The sequence below is a fragment of the Hydra vulgaris genome, chromosome 12, assembly GCF_038396675.1.
Source record: "Hydra vulgaris chromosome 12, alternate assembly HydraT2T_AEP".
Lineage (NCBI taxonomy): Eukaryota > Metazoa > Cnidaria > Hydrozoa > Anthoathecata > Hydridae > Hydra > Hydra vulgaris.
Genome location: NC_088931.1, coordinates 34,130,312 through 34,145,000, shown reverse-complemented (window position 1 = coordinate 34,145,000; position 14,689 = coordinate 34,130,312). Strand labels below are relative to the sequence as shown.

Sequence of the window (14,689 nt, the reverse complement as noted above, 5' to 3'; positions counted from 1 at the left end):
CTCGCCTAAGCTGTCACCATGTAACTTCGGTCATTTAAGAAATAATATAAAAAAAGCATGCAAAACTCAAATTTTGCAAACTTTTTTTCTCAAAAAATATTTGTAATTTGTTCGTAAATATCAATCTATAAAAAAAATTATAATGTTTATATACAACCTGCTGAAATAATTCTTTAGCAAAACAACAGTTTGAAAAAATGGATACTATTAAAATCTAAAATAAGCAAATTATTAAAATAAATGAAAAAATTTAATTTTAGTATTATTAAGAATCACTAAATTAGCTATATTTACAAAAAAAATTATTAATTTTTGAATATTAACTACTTTTTTTATAAAAATTAACTCTAAATTCGGTCATTCACGGATAAACGACGAAGGAGACAGTTAGCAGTAATATTGTGAAATGTTGATAAGTGTTGCGAATGTAAAATTTATCGGTAACTTTACCTGTAAATTTGTTAACATAGTTTCAAAATTAACTGACGGTTCTTTGAGTTTTAAAAAACATCAATCTAGTGACATTTTTTTTGGAGATAAAATTACGGCTCAAAAACAATTATGGATGCGTTGCGAATCCTGTGATGATTGGTTGTGTGGATCTTGCTGTTCTACTATGGTCAACGATACAAAGATCATTTATAGAAAAGTAGTATATTTTTGTTAATTGAAAAAACCTTTTTAAATTAATTGAAAAATGTATTTTTAATTTTATTAACCAGTGGCGTAGCAAATGTAACCATGGCCAAAGTAACAAAATAGTTGACTCATTAAAATAAAAATTAAAAAAACTACTACTTATATTTAAAAAGGCCTTTTTTATGTGCTCCTTCTTGTTTTCTTTGGTGCCCTAAAAGATTTTTTTTTTTTGAAACCAGGGCAACGCCTTCTTTATTACTGGTATTACCTGAATTTAAATCATCATTTTACAATAAAACAACATTTAAAAATTAGTTTTCATTGTTTGTGACGTTAAGTTTATGATACGTTATTAGTATTTATATAGCGGCCGACCTTATGAGATAGTATTAAAGTTTGGTCAAAGTGGATGTTTTCATTTTAAATTAAATATTAAGTACTAGTTTTTATTTCTCGTTTTTTTATTTTACAATATTGATTATTAATACAACTTTCTGTATGTTTCAGGAAAAAAAATTCAAATTTTTTTATTTATGCGTGATAAATAAATGTTCAAAGCTTAAGTGACCGAACTTAGGCAATTTTACGGTACTGAGCTCAAAAATCAGAGTTGGGAAAAAATTATATCAGTTTAGGAGTGCTGGGGGTCTCTAGATTACATTTACAAAAAGAAATTACTCCAATATAAAAGTTGGTTCTGAAGGATTTTGCTAACCTCTAGCCCACTGTGCAGCAAAAGGATGTCTGCAAAACAAAAGTCTTTTAGATGATTTTACTTTATTTTTACATACTTACTTTACTTTTACATACTTTAAATCTCTGTTCAAATAAAATGATGCCTTACATTGCTGTTTACATAGTATTTTTGGTTATTTTAGGGTATAAAAAGTACTGATACTTTGATATTCATTTACCAATACTAAATTAAGATGTAAAAGTAACCCACCATTAACAAAGTGTGCCAAACAAACATAAACATTAGAAGATTTAGGACTATTTCTTGCCACATGCACTACTATATACAGCACGATTTATCGTATTCAACCATTTTCTTTGAAGTACTTCATCTTTAGGAAGACTTAAGTTCTTGATTTTTTTTTATGTTATTAGTGCAACATACTGCACAACAACTTTAGCATTTAAAAAAAAAATTAACTCAACAAACCGCTACTGATTTTTTCGTTTGTTTTCCCCCAATTCAAGATGGTTAATTTTAAAACAATACTTTTAATACGGCGCGACGTCACGCCTACTAGATGGATGGTGACACAAACTATATGAGTAGTATGTATTTTAATCATGACGCTCTTTAAGTAACTGGTCGTGACACGTAAAATTTAGAAACAAATGTGGGGGTCGATATTAACTTCTGTAAAATGGGCTCTGTAAAATGGGCTGGGAAGACTAAAAAATCTTATTTGATTCTTTCATGTTTTAACTTTTTTAGTCTGTTAAAAAAAATTGGGAAAAAATTCTTAAAGCTGTTCTACGAATTACTAATCACAAAAAAAAAAGTCAAATGAATCTAAAACTTCAGTTTTTAGATTTCCAAGAGACGAATTAAAAACAAATTGGATAAAATGCATTACTAATGCAAATTTAGAAGTAACTAGCAACATTGTTGCCTGTGAACTACATTGTTGCCTGTGAACTACATTGTTTCCTATGAACTACATTGTTGCCTGTGAACTACATTGGCGCAAAAATTTGGAAAAAGTTAGAGTAAAAGGAAGGTAAAGACTAAAAAAACTGAGTCATACCATCTATATCCTCTTTATTTTTGACAAAATTTATATATTTTTAGCAAAAGATAATTTTGAATATAACTTTTTTATGACACTTTAGTAAATAAAAAATTGCAATTTTTCTCTCGAAATTATAACCTTCGTTTTAGATAGTAAACTTTGTCTACAATTCACAGTTTTTATAACACCAAAATTTCTCATTAAACCATATAGCTAATTAAATTTTGAATTATATTTCAAGGTTGCGAAAAGAAAAATATACACTGTGTCTAATGTTGTTAACACATGATCTAAACTTGAAAAAATTTTGCGGTATTTAAACCATTTGACACCAAACAGTAAAGAAATAGTTATGAACAAATTATTTCTATGAACAAAAATAATTATAGGCTTAATGTAATCATCATTTTGCCACCTCGAAATCTGATAATAATTTTTTTATTTAAAGTTTTGACAATTTAAGTGATGTTCGAAAAACATCTATTATTCTCCACGATGAGGTGTATGTTAAAAAAATGTTGTTGATCATGAAGTCGCTCTTTTTGGAAAACCATTAAAAGACTCAGATTCTCTTGTAAAAACTGTTTTAGGTATCAAGATAACTTGTATGTTTGGTGAACCTAAATTTCTTTTGAAAATGTTACTTGTAAACAAATTGACTTCTCAATTTTTGTATGATCAAATTTATTTAACTGTAAAAGCAGCCAGAGAGTTTAATCGCAAACACATTCCATAGTTGATGGAAATCAAACTAATCGAGCATTTTTTTAATAACTTGACACATTTCTTGAATAAACTTAGTTAAGTTCCAATGGAACTTTTTTGTTGTTTGACTATGCCCTGTTACTTGTCATGGCCTGTTACTTAAAGAGCGCCGTGGTTTTAACACTTCATTTTCCTTGATCAAGACACAAAAAACAGTTTTTAAAAAAAAATAACAATCTAAAGTTCTGGTTTCGTATTTTGGTTTATCTTCCTTCGGCTAATTGTTATATAGAGGTCACATAACAAGTCTGCGAAGACGAGTTCAGCTTACTAAAGAGCATCATAACATTACATCATAATACTTTTTTTTAATTTTAAAGAGGCATACCACCCAATGTGTTTGCTTTAGTCCCTGTGTCCACCCTTCGTATAAGCAACTTCTGTAAATGATTTATTGTTTAGAAGCCTACAATACATATAAAAAACCAAAACAATCCTGCACACACGAGTGATGAGAGTGGGTATTTTAATTTTGCTTAGTGTTGTTTAAAACTGCTTCCTAGTGGTTTTTTAAAGATTCCTAACGTAGAATTAAGTCATAAAAGGCTTATTTATCAAATATAAATACATTTTCAACAATATTTTAAATTAAAAAAGTAAAAACCGCTTGTTAAGTTTTCTTTGTTCAGTTTAGCATTCATTTTATTTCTTAAACATATTTATATCAATTATCTAGTATTTTTATCGTTTATATGTTCAAATATTAGGCACAATTATTTTCATATTTAAAAGTTCGCAAATAATGTTTTTAATTAAATTTAAAACACACCAAGATTCGATTTAGGGGTTGTCCATAAATTACATCACGCAGTTTTTGACATTTTTTGCCCCTCCTGCCCCCCTCCCTCGTAACGCAACCGTAACACTTTATTGACCCCCTCCCCAAATATACGTAACAAATTTGTACCTTCCCCCACCCCCTGAAAAAATTTTTTTAATTTTTTTTACGGGGGAAGGGGTACAAAGTTTTAAAATTTTTTTACAAAAAATTGTATAAATTATTGCTAATTGTATAAAACATCGCTATCCTTAACATATACCAATTTTAAAAATCTATTATTCCGATATATAATACATCCAAAATGTTATATATATATAATATATAATCATAATAATACATGCAAAAATGTATTTTATAAAAAAAATTTTCTTACAATCCGATATGTTAGCGTGGCCGAGTGGGTTCCGTTATAGTTTTTCCGTTTTTTCCGTTTTAATTACAAGGGTACCAGGTTCGCCTCTTGGTATCAAAATTTATTTTTTTAATTAGTGCACAAAGGTTGTTTTTTCGTTTCTACACACTTTTGTGTACCAACTAAATCAAGCTCTACACTTAGACCATTTAAAGTCAAAGCGCAGAACGTCGACACACATAGACTGTTACAGCCGTAATAGTCCGTTAATAAGCTGTAACTACTCCGTTAACAGAGTGTACGCATCGACTATGTAAGATTTAGGCGTAGTTGATTTTGCAATCAACGTGTAGATACATCAACTGAGGGTTTTGTTTTGGTCAAACTCTTTTAATTAAAAGAAAGCTTCTTTAGATTTGAAATTAAAAAAAAAATGTTACGTCACAAAATCGAGACCTTCTTCCCTTCGTAACAAATTGTCACAAAATTGCCTACCCCCCCTCCCTCCTAAAGCGTGACGAAATTTATGGACGACCCCTTATCTTAAATTCATTTCATCAACTTTAATTTTCTCGTTCACACTAAATAATAAACCCAAATAGAAATATAATGATCAGGGGTATCCAAATCTGTGGACATGAATCATCTACTATATATATTTTTTAATTACAATTTACAAAGCTCTTATATAAATATATAGTATTTAATGCCAGTCAGGAGCAGTGTTGTAAAAATGCAGTGATGTGAAAAATATATCATAAAAGAAATCATTAAAAAAATAATGTCGCACAATTTGTATGTTTTGTGTATATAACATTGAGTAAATTGTAGAAATATAATATAGACTTTAAAATTGTGTTTACTGTGTACATAACACGGAATACATTATAGAAATATAATATAGTCTGCAAAATTGTATACGCTGTTTAAATAATATATTGTAGTCAAAATAAATTTGTTTTAAGAGTTAAAATCGCTATAAATAAAACTACTAAATATATAAACCAAGTTTAGTTTTTTAATTCTGAAACTGTATAGAGCTTTAAATCACTTTTGTCAAACGAAGAAATAAAGTTTTTGTATTTTCTTCTAAGAGTGAGTCGAACTTTGGGTGAAAAAAGTATATATATTAGTGCATCGGTCCATAAAGAAACAGGATAGAAAATATTTAAAAAAGTTTGCAGTTTAATTGATTTTAAAATAATATTAACTGTAAATAATATGTCTGGGATTGCAACAAAAATAACATACGTAATTATGATAATGGCTGACACAAGTGATCCTTTAATTATGCTTTTTTGGTCATGGGTGGAGCGAACCCTAATTCTTTGTTGCTTTAATAATAATAAAGCATAAGTGTACACAAAAATGGAAAACACCAATATTATGAAATCTATACAAGCAAATATTAGAACGTCAAAATTGTAAATATATATTCCAATGAAGGTTCCACTTAATACTGATAAGCTCCACAAAATCACTATTCCGACAATTGTTTGTTTTTTTTTCCAGTAAAGTTGATACTTTATAATGAGCTTAATGTGTAAATATCGATCAAGTACTAACCAAAACGTAGCGTAGTAAAATCCAATGTTTACAATACTTTGGCTTACTAAAAAAAATTTCTTTAATATCGAAGACATTGTTTTATTAAATCCATTTCTTATTCCGAATAAAGTATTTATTATTAAAATAAGACTTAAACTAAAATCTAAAATGCAGAGGTTGGTAACTATGACCCTTTGAGTGTCAATTCTAGAGGTTTTCAGCATAAGTAAAAGATACAATCCTATTCCATTTAAAACAAATCCAACTGCACAGAGTGCCACGAACACTATTGTTTCATTGTCAAGCATTACTAAAATTTGCTTTTCAACAAGTTCTACTTGTGATTGGTTGTTAACAATAATTAAAAATTGATTAAATGTCAAGAATTCTAAAAGTTGATTGATTGCCAATGTTTGCTTAGGACTTGGTTGGTTCAGGATGGTTGTCGAAGTTTGCTAAACGTTGTTCAATTGTTAAGTGCTAAAATTTTATTATTTATATTTAATTTACTATATTTTATTATTACTTATATTTATCAACTGTTGAATAAAACATAGCTATTATTCTAATATTATTGAAAATAACCAGTGGTAGGATTCAAATAATTTAACAACTGGTTCTGTGTGCCCCAACCAAAAAAAATACCAGTCAACGAATACATTACTGTATTCGTTGACTGGTATTTTTAAAACATATGAATTGTGATTACTAAATCACAATTCATATGTTTTTATATAATAATTAATATAAAACCTTCTAAATCAAACAAAAGTAATTTCATTTTATCAAATAGTTATTGCACGTTACATAATGAATGTATGGAAATAAAAATACGCTTTATTTCACAAAGAATATTATGCTACTTTTATGAAATAATCAGATAAATATCATTTTCTACAAATATCATTTAACAACCGGTTCGACAAACAACAAAACTTTTAGGAAGCGGTTCAACCAAACCGGTGCCAACCGGCTGAATCCTATCACTGAAAATAACTATTTTATTTTTGAAAAACATAGCTCACATTCGTTAGATAACGTTATACACCGTTGTTATACAAGAGACTTACTGCCTAATAAAAATTTTGTCCCTTGTAAACTTTAAATTTACTCAAGCATAAATCTAAAATGCAGAGATTATCAAAAATGATATACTAAAATCTATATACTCAATTTAAACCCATTTAAAAAAATCCTAAAATTCCAGAACACTCACACTTCTTATGAAGTATTTAATCTACTTTTCAGTAAAGCGATTTAACAAACAATACTTGTAAAAATTACCAAATTCGAGCTTTTTTATAATTACAAAATTGTGCTACTCATCACTGTAAAGTAATTTCGTATCAATCCAATGCGGCAAGTTTCTAAACAGCACAGTGTAGAGTGCAAACTTTTGTGACAATACACAAAATCTTCTTTAATTATTTTCAGAACAAACTCAAAAAATAAAAAATAAGTGTGCGTGAGGTCTTGTCTCGATATCCGTGTTTATGATAGTTTGTCATTAAATCTCTCATAAGAAATCTTTCATTAAGCATTGGTGTTTTTAGATATGAAAAAATTTTGTAGTTAATAAACAATATAATTTTATGAATTAAAAATATATACTTTTTAATTTTAAAAATAAACAATTGTTTTTTCAATTATAAGTTTGTTGTAAGTGAATTATTGTGCTTCATCATTAAATCATGTTTTCCTGCTCTCAACGTTGCTAATTACTAAAATTTATTCTAACAACAAAATGTATATTATACATAACAGAATGGAAGCAAAAGCAGAAAAAGTTTGTTTTCCCTATTAACTTTATCAGTCGATTTATTAGAATATATAAAAAAATTAAGTTTTAACTTCTCTGTCAATAAGTTTGATCCAAAAGAGTTTCTTGTTTTTATGATATAGTGGCTAAAATAAAAAGACTTACCATTAAAAAAAACACATTTGGTTACGCGAAATTCTTCTGATACAGTTTTTCTTTGGTAGATTGAATTGTTTTACCTCGTAATAGAAATAGCTCAAAAGATTACAGCATTTTACTGTTACATACTTTACTGATTGTTACTAATAATGTTCATATTCAATATAAAACTGATATAGACAATGAAAAGTATTTTTCATTTAAAAAATTTAAAAGTGTTATTATAATTTATATATTAATAATTTGTTTTTAAATTTTATTACATTAGTTATCAAATATTTTATCAATATAGAAAATAAAAAATGTTTAAATGACAGCAACTTGTGTTAACAGAGCATAAGTTATGAAAATATTCTAATAAAAACTGTTCCAAGAAAAACATGATGTCATGTTATGATTTTGCACCAGTTTCAAAAATCTGAATCAAAGATAATTTTCAATTATTTTTTTGAAATATAAAACTTTAATACAAACATCAATATTTTATTTTATGAGACTGCCAACGCTTCATACAAATATAACGTGTAACTACGTTAGACAACCAATGTTTTTCATCCTTACATTTCATTATTTCATCATCATATTAGCTTTAAATATGTTTTAAATCATTGTCTAAACACCATGCTCCAAAGCCTTTTTTAGGTTTTTAATTTTGATTTGTATAAAGCTCTCCAGACTCATAATGTTGAAAAAAAGAAAACTTTTTAATAAGTTTTATATAAAATAAAGAAGTGTTGTAGAAATAATAATCGATTGTTCACAAAATAGCATATAGTCAGGTATAGTGCAAATCCGCGACAATATCGCGTATCTGCACTATTTTTACAGACTTTTTACGCAGAAAGTTGAAACTTTATATATATTTTATTTTAACAGATTTTGGGCTCATTTTAGCATAGAGAGTGTTATTCATGTTTTTTGTAATGTCAACAATAAATATTTGGTGTTAAAGTTAATTACATCCGAATATAGTAGCCAATGCTAGATATGGGGTTTGCACTATCCCCGATGATATACTTTTCTAGTTAATAAATTTTCATAGTGAGAAATTTTTATTATAATTTAAATGTTATTAAAAACTTTACAGTTGTTTCATTTAAGATTTATATATTTTGTCCAAACATCTTCATACATTATGGTCTTTAAAAATGGTAAATACTTTCCAACAAAGATTTAATCATAAATTAAGATCACATGGTTGCGAAACATAAATTATAAATAACAGAATGAATACTGTATGAATTTTTGGCATATGTCAGACATGTTTTTCAAAATATTTTCTAATTAATAGAAGATTGAAAAAAGTTGTTAATTTATATTTACTTCTATGTCATGATATTATTTTATTTATATTGTAAATGATGAAAACTCGAAAAAGGTTTTTGAATACATGTTCTTTTAAAGTATGTTAAAGTTATCATATAATTTTTAGCACTAAACTTGATAATGTATAAAAAAAATTTATTAAATTTTTAAAAAAGACATAGAGAAAAGTATAAATAAAATATATATCATATTTATTAAAAAAAATTTGTTCGAAAGTTAAAAAGTGTTTTTGGTTTGTTTTAGAAATTTTAATAGCTATAATAACTTTAAGTTAAAGTTTTCTCACATTTTTTTAAAATTTGATAAGGTGAGCTATAATAAATCACAATTCGACTGTACCTCTAAATTCTGTATTATCTTTCAAGAATCATTTTAATTTTTTAGATGGCGTCGCATTTCTCATTGTACAGAACCATAGTCAATGGGGTAAGATTGCGTCGCACCTCAAAATAGCCAGTTATATATAATAAAGGTTGCCGACAAGCTGCCAAGACCGTTGTAAAGATACTTGTGGTACCAAACGCAGCAATCTAATAACTATTTTTCTTATTTAGTTACAGGTTTGTAAATCTGTTCATTTTTCTATTGTTTGCTTTAACGCTGCAAAATGGCGAAATTAGTTAAGATCAAAATACAGATAAGAGCTGATTCATTGGTCATCTATGCAAAGCAATAAACGGAGCATGCTTGCAGTATAATTAAGATTTTAAAAAAATTTTAAAAAGTGCACTACCATTGCAAAACAAAACTGACACTATCAGGTACTTTCTTTCTGCATCAAGCTACAAATCCCGGTGCAACATGTAGTATTTTTGTCGTGGTCAGTTAATTACTCAAGAACTAATGACAAATGCCAAAAAAATTAGAAAGAGTATAATTTAAGCTAGTAAAATTTTTTTAACAAACTGATCAAGACTGCTGATTTTGACAAACGCAATTTTTGCAAAAGAGCAAATTTTGAACAAACATTTAAAATGAGCAGCCACTGCACAGTAGTTTGAGTTTTAATTCAGAACCAAGATGTTCAAAATTTGATGTTGGCTCTGCTCAGATAAGAGACATTTGTAAAAAAAAAAAAGGAGTAAACTTCCTGGTTTAATGTTTAATAAGACTGTTTGGTCTTCTTGGAGCACCTTAATAACTAATGAAAAAAAATATAGTGCCGAATTTTGCCCGAATGTCAAATGTTGTTGATGCAGCATTTATTAAAATTTAACTCATCCAAAAATTGAGCAACTTTGATAATGTGAAAAATGATAGATATGGTTAAACCACTGCCGTTGACCATTGTTGAACTGTTGAGTTTTTTCAGCTACTTTGAAACAATTACGGAATTGCTCTCATGCAGAAATTCGGATTAAAGCATCGCGAAAAATGAAAAGAAGGAATTGTTTGTATAAAAAGTAGTCGAGAAACACATGATGATTAATTTTTGGTTTTCCAAAAATTTACAATCGCATTTTCGCGGACATATAGCTCAGCTTATGCGACTACTGGGTTTATTGTCTTAAATGTAAGAATTATGAGCAGAAAAAAAAACATATTATTTTATTAACAATATTTGATATTTTTTTTAACAAAACGGTCTTAATAATAAATTAAATTAAGTGTTGAAAATTTTAACGAGAAAAAATTGTTATTTTTTTAAAAACATTTTTTGTGATACTGCTTGATTTCCATCAAACCTTATTCCCACCTTACGTTTAGAAACTGAGTTAATTAACATTGCTGACAAGAAAATAGCTACAAAAATCCTGGTCGCTGCAGAAATCCCAAAAATGAGAGTTCAGAAACTTCAGCTATTGATAATGAAGTTATCATTTATTATGTGATATGTCCTCGACAGAATACTTTACAATCTTTCTTTTAAATTTAAGCTAATTAAAATAATTGCGAGATCTCAGATTTACAAATTTACGTTGGTCATTGAATGAAAAAAATTGTAACAATAAGAATTGAACGTCATACAGTAAAGAACGTCAAAGTTTGCTTTACACAGTATACTCAACATCTGGTAAAGATATTAGTGTAACGAATAATAAAGAAACTTATAAACAGCAAATATTGCTCAAAGTGATAACATGTTCTATACCAAACAAGTTCAAATAAACAAGCAATGAAGAGAGTAATTAACATTCTGAAAATGATTGGAAAATGTGGTCAAAAAAAGTTTATTCATTAAAACTACAATCATAAAAATTTACAAAGTTCCGTAGTCAAAAACTGATACTTGTTATTTTTAAATAAATACGACTTTTTGAAAATAAATATCCATTATGTCAATGACTAATTTGTATGAAAGTTTTTATTATTATATAAATATAAGTTTATCAATATTATTATATAAATATATATAAGTTTATCAATATTATTATATAAGTATATATAAGTTTATCAATATTATTATATAAATACATATAAGTTTATTAATATTATTATATAAATATATATAAGTTTATCAATATTATTATATAAATATATATAAGTTTATCAATATTATTATATAAATATATATAAGTTTATCAATATTATTATATAAATATATATAAGTTTATCAATATTTTTATATAAATATGTATAAGTTTATCAGTTTATAACTTTTTTGTCATATTACACATTGATGTTCATATTTTTTGTCATGTTACTCATTGATGTTCATATTTTTTGTTGTATTATATTCATATTTTTTGCCATATTACACATTGATGCTACTTATGTTCAAACTTTTTTTGTCATATTATGCATTTATGTTCATATTTTTTTGTCATATTACACCTTGAGATTCACCTTCTTTTTTTCATATTACCTATTGATGTTTTTTTGTCATATTACACATTTTTGAATGTACGACATGCACATTTACTGCTTTTTTTTATCATTCATCAAAATACATTTTGCACATAGCAAGTTAAAATAATACTAAATAAATGATATAGCTTTTTAATGAATGGTTGAATAAATAAAATATTTTATGTTATATAATTTGATATTTTAAAGCATTTGCTAAATCTCACAAAAAGACACGAAGAAAAGGATGAAAAATAAAAGGTAATTCTAGATGATTACTGTTACTTCTTAAGCATCATATCAACTAGCTTCCCACGAACTAGCCAAATAAGCAACATGAGTAAAGAAGCAGGCGTGAGCTTCTGGTTTAATGTTCTTTCGCGTTGCTCTCTGATAAGATTGTTAGTTCCTCTTGGAGCACCTTAATAAATGAAAAAATATATATAAATGAATAAAAAGTTATAAAAAAATTTATTATTAAAACAAATTGCTATGCAGTTATAGATAATCTTTAGCTGCATATTTGCTCTGATAAAATAGTATAGAAAATATAATATAGAGTAAGCTGGGGTAAACTCGCCACCAATTATTTAAATTTAAATAACTTTAGAACCAAAAATGCGAGTAGAAAACTTTTTTTATTGTATTTAATTGTTGTTAAATTAAAAAAAAAAAAATTATTAATAGAAACAGGAAAAACAGGTTGACGAAATTACCCCAATAAGTTTTAAGTTGGGGTAATTTTACTACTTTAATTATTTTTTTGTTAGCTATAAAATTGAGCTTTAAAATAATCATGCAAATTTAAAAAAGTTTTTAGTTTACAAATAATAATGCAACTCAGTTTGTCAGTTTTAACTTTTGCAATGGCTTTTTCCATTTGCTCGTCGCTATAATTAGATACTCTTATATAGTTTTGAGAAATTATTTCTAATAATTGATCAATTTAATTGATTTTAATTGGTTATAAGACCAACATGACCTGAGAAATTATTTATTATTTTTGTGGCAACTCAATAACCTATTTATACAAACTATAACTGTATTCAGTTATGAATACAGTTATAAATCGTTATAAATAGTATATAAAAAAATATACTATTTTTAATTGAAAATTAAGCATGTTTACAAAAGTATAATGTAAATATGTTTTTGATGTTTAATTATTTTGATTTGATTTGTTATTTTACAATCTCAAACTGAAATAATTATTTATATAATTAATTTTGTTTAGTTATTTTAATTTGAGATTCTTATTTTACAATCTCAAATTAAAATTATTAAACAACTATAAAAAAAAGTTAAACAACAAACGAAAATATATTTAAAAAAAAAAAAGTTGACAAAATGCTTTTTTTTTTTAATTTTTTTGTTCTTTAATTTTTACAAATTCGTAATATATAAAGGAATCTTTACAGAGTAAGTAAAATTAAAAAAAAATCACAAAGTTACGTTATGCAAAAAATATATAAAATAAAATTGTAAAGTATTAGAAATTACTTTAATGAACGCGGGAAACTTGCAGAAAACCGAAGGTCATGTCATCAAGAAACCGCTATGCGTTACTGATATTTTTGGATACTTCAATTTAAAATAAGTTTATATTTAAAAAAATTATTATCAGTTTTGGCAGAATGAAAATAAAAATGCAAAATGCAAAAAACAAAGAATGCAGACACAAAGAAGTTTTTAATTTTTTTAATTTTATTTCAATACTCATAAATATAAGTAGGTACACGATTTGCTAAATAGGTAATATATAGTCATTCACGTGTTGATAAATAAGCCTATTATTTTGTTGTTGTTGTTGTTGTTGTTGTTGTTGTTGTTGTTGTTGTTGTAGTTTTTGAGTTATTTATTGAGTGTTTTTTATATATTGAGTTTTTATATATTGAGTGTTTAAAATGAGATCTGTTAATAACGTTTTTAGAGTATTTAAGTTATTCGATTTTTCAAGTTGAGTATTTTTGGATATTAATTTGTTATATAGACATGGACCACGGTAAGAAATGGAAAATAGATACCATACCAGTTTCTCTAGTATAGTATCTATTTTTGCTATTTTGAAAGAAATTCTTTGATTAGTGAGAAGGAACAACTCCAAGTTTATACTTGAGCATAAATAACAAATTTTGGAATATATCGATTTGATAAACATTAAATGCTTTCAAATAAAATTCTTTTTAAAAGTGGCTCAGCATGCGAGAGTCTATCCTTATTAAAAACTATTCTTGCAGCTTATTTTCGTTTTCGATATAGTGTGATTAGTTTGGATTTATGAGTACTCGCCCATGCAACATAAGCGTATATGTAGTAGCTTTGTATGAACGAGAAGTATAGGAACTTTAAATTATCAGGAGACAGTATAGAGCTAGCTTTGTAAAGGATACCAATTTTTTTTTATATTTTGGTATTTAGTATATCAACATGTGATTTCCATAAGATTTTCTCATCAATAAGTATCCCTAGAAATTTAGTTGCTTGGGTTCTCTCTATTTCCTTAGTATCAATATTTAGCGAAGATAAATCGGGAGGTATTTTTATAAAGTTAAAATGAAAAAGAATTTATTTGGTTTTTTTCTGTGTTTAGCGATAATTAGTTAGATTTTAACCAACTGTTTATTTTTTCAAGTTCAGTATTTGTAGTTTCATAAAGTTCTGTAATTGATGAGGATGCATAAAATAAGTTAGTGTTGTCTGCGAACATTAAAACATCCAATTTACTTGAGGCTTTTGAAAGATCGTTTATGTATATTAAAAACAGAAGAAGTGCAAGAATGGAACCTTGGGGGACACCGCATTTTGTTTTAAATAATTTTAAAAACTTT

General features: G+C 26.5%; 1 long non-coding RNA gene across 1 annotated transcript; it reads left to right on the top strand.

Annotated features, from left to right (window-relative positions):
* The first annotated feature begins 9,055 nt into the window (after positions 1–9,055).
* LOC136087724 (uncharacterized) lies at positions 9,056–11,360 on the top strand. Its single transcript, XR_010642011.1, has 2 exons — positions 9,056–9,151; positions 9,459–11,360. It is a non-coding gene; the product is annotated as an uncharacterized LOC136087724 (long non-coding RNA).
* Positions 11,361–14,689: the final 3,329 nt, after the last annotated feature.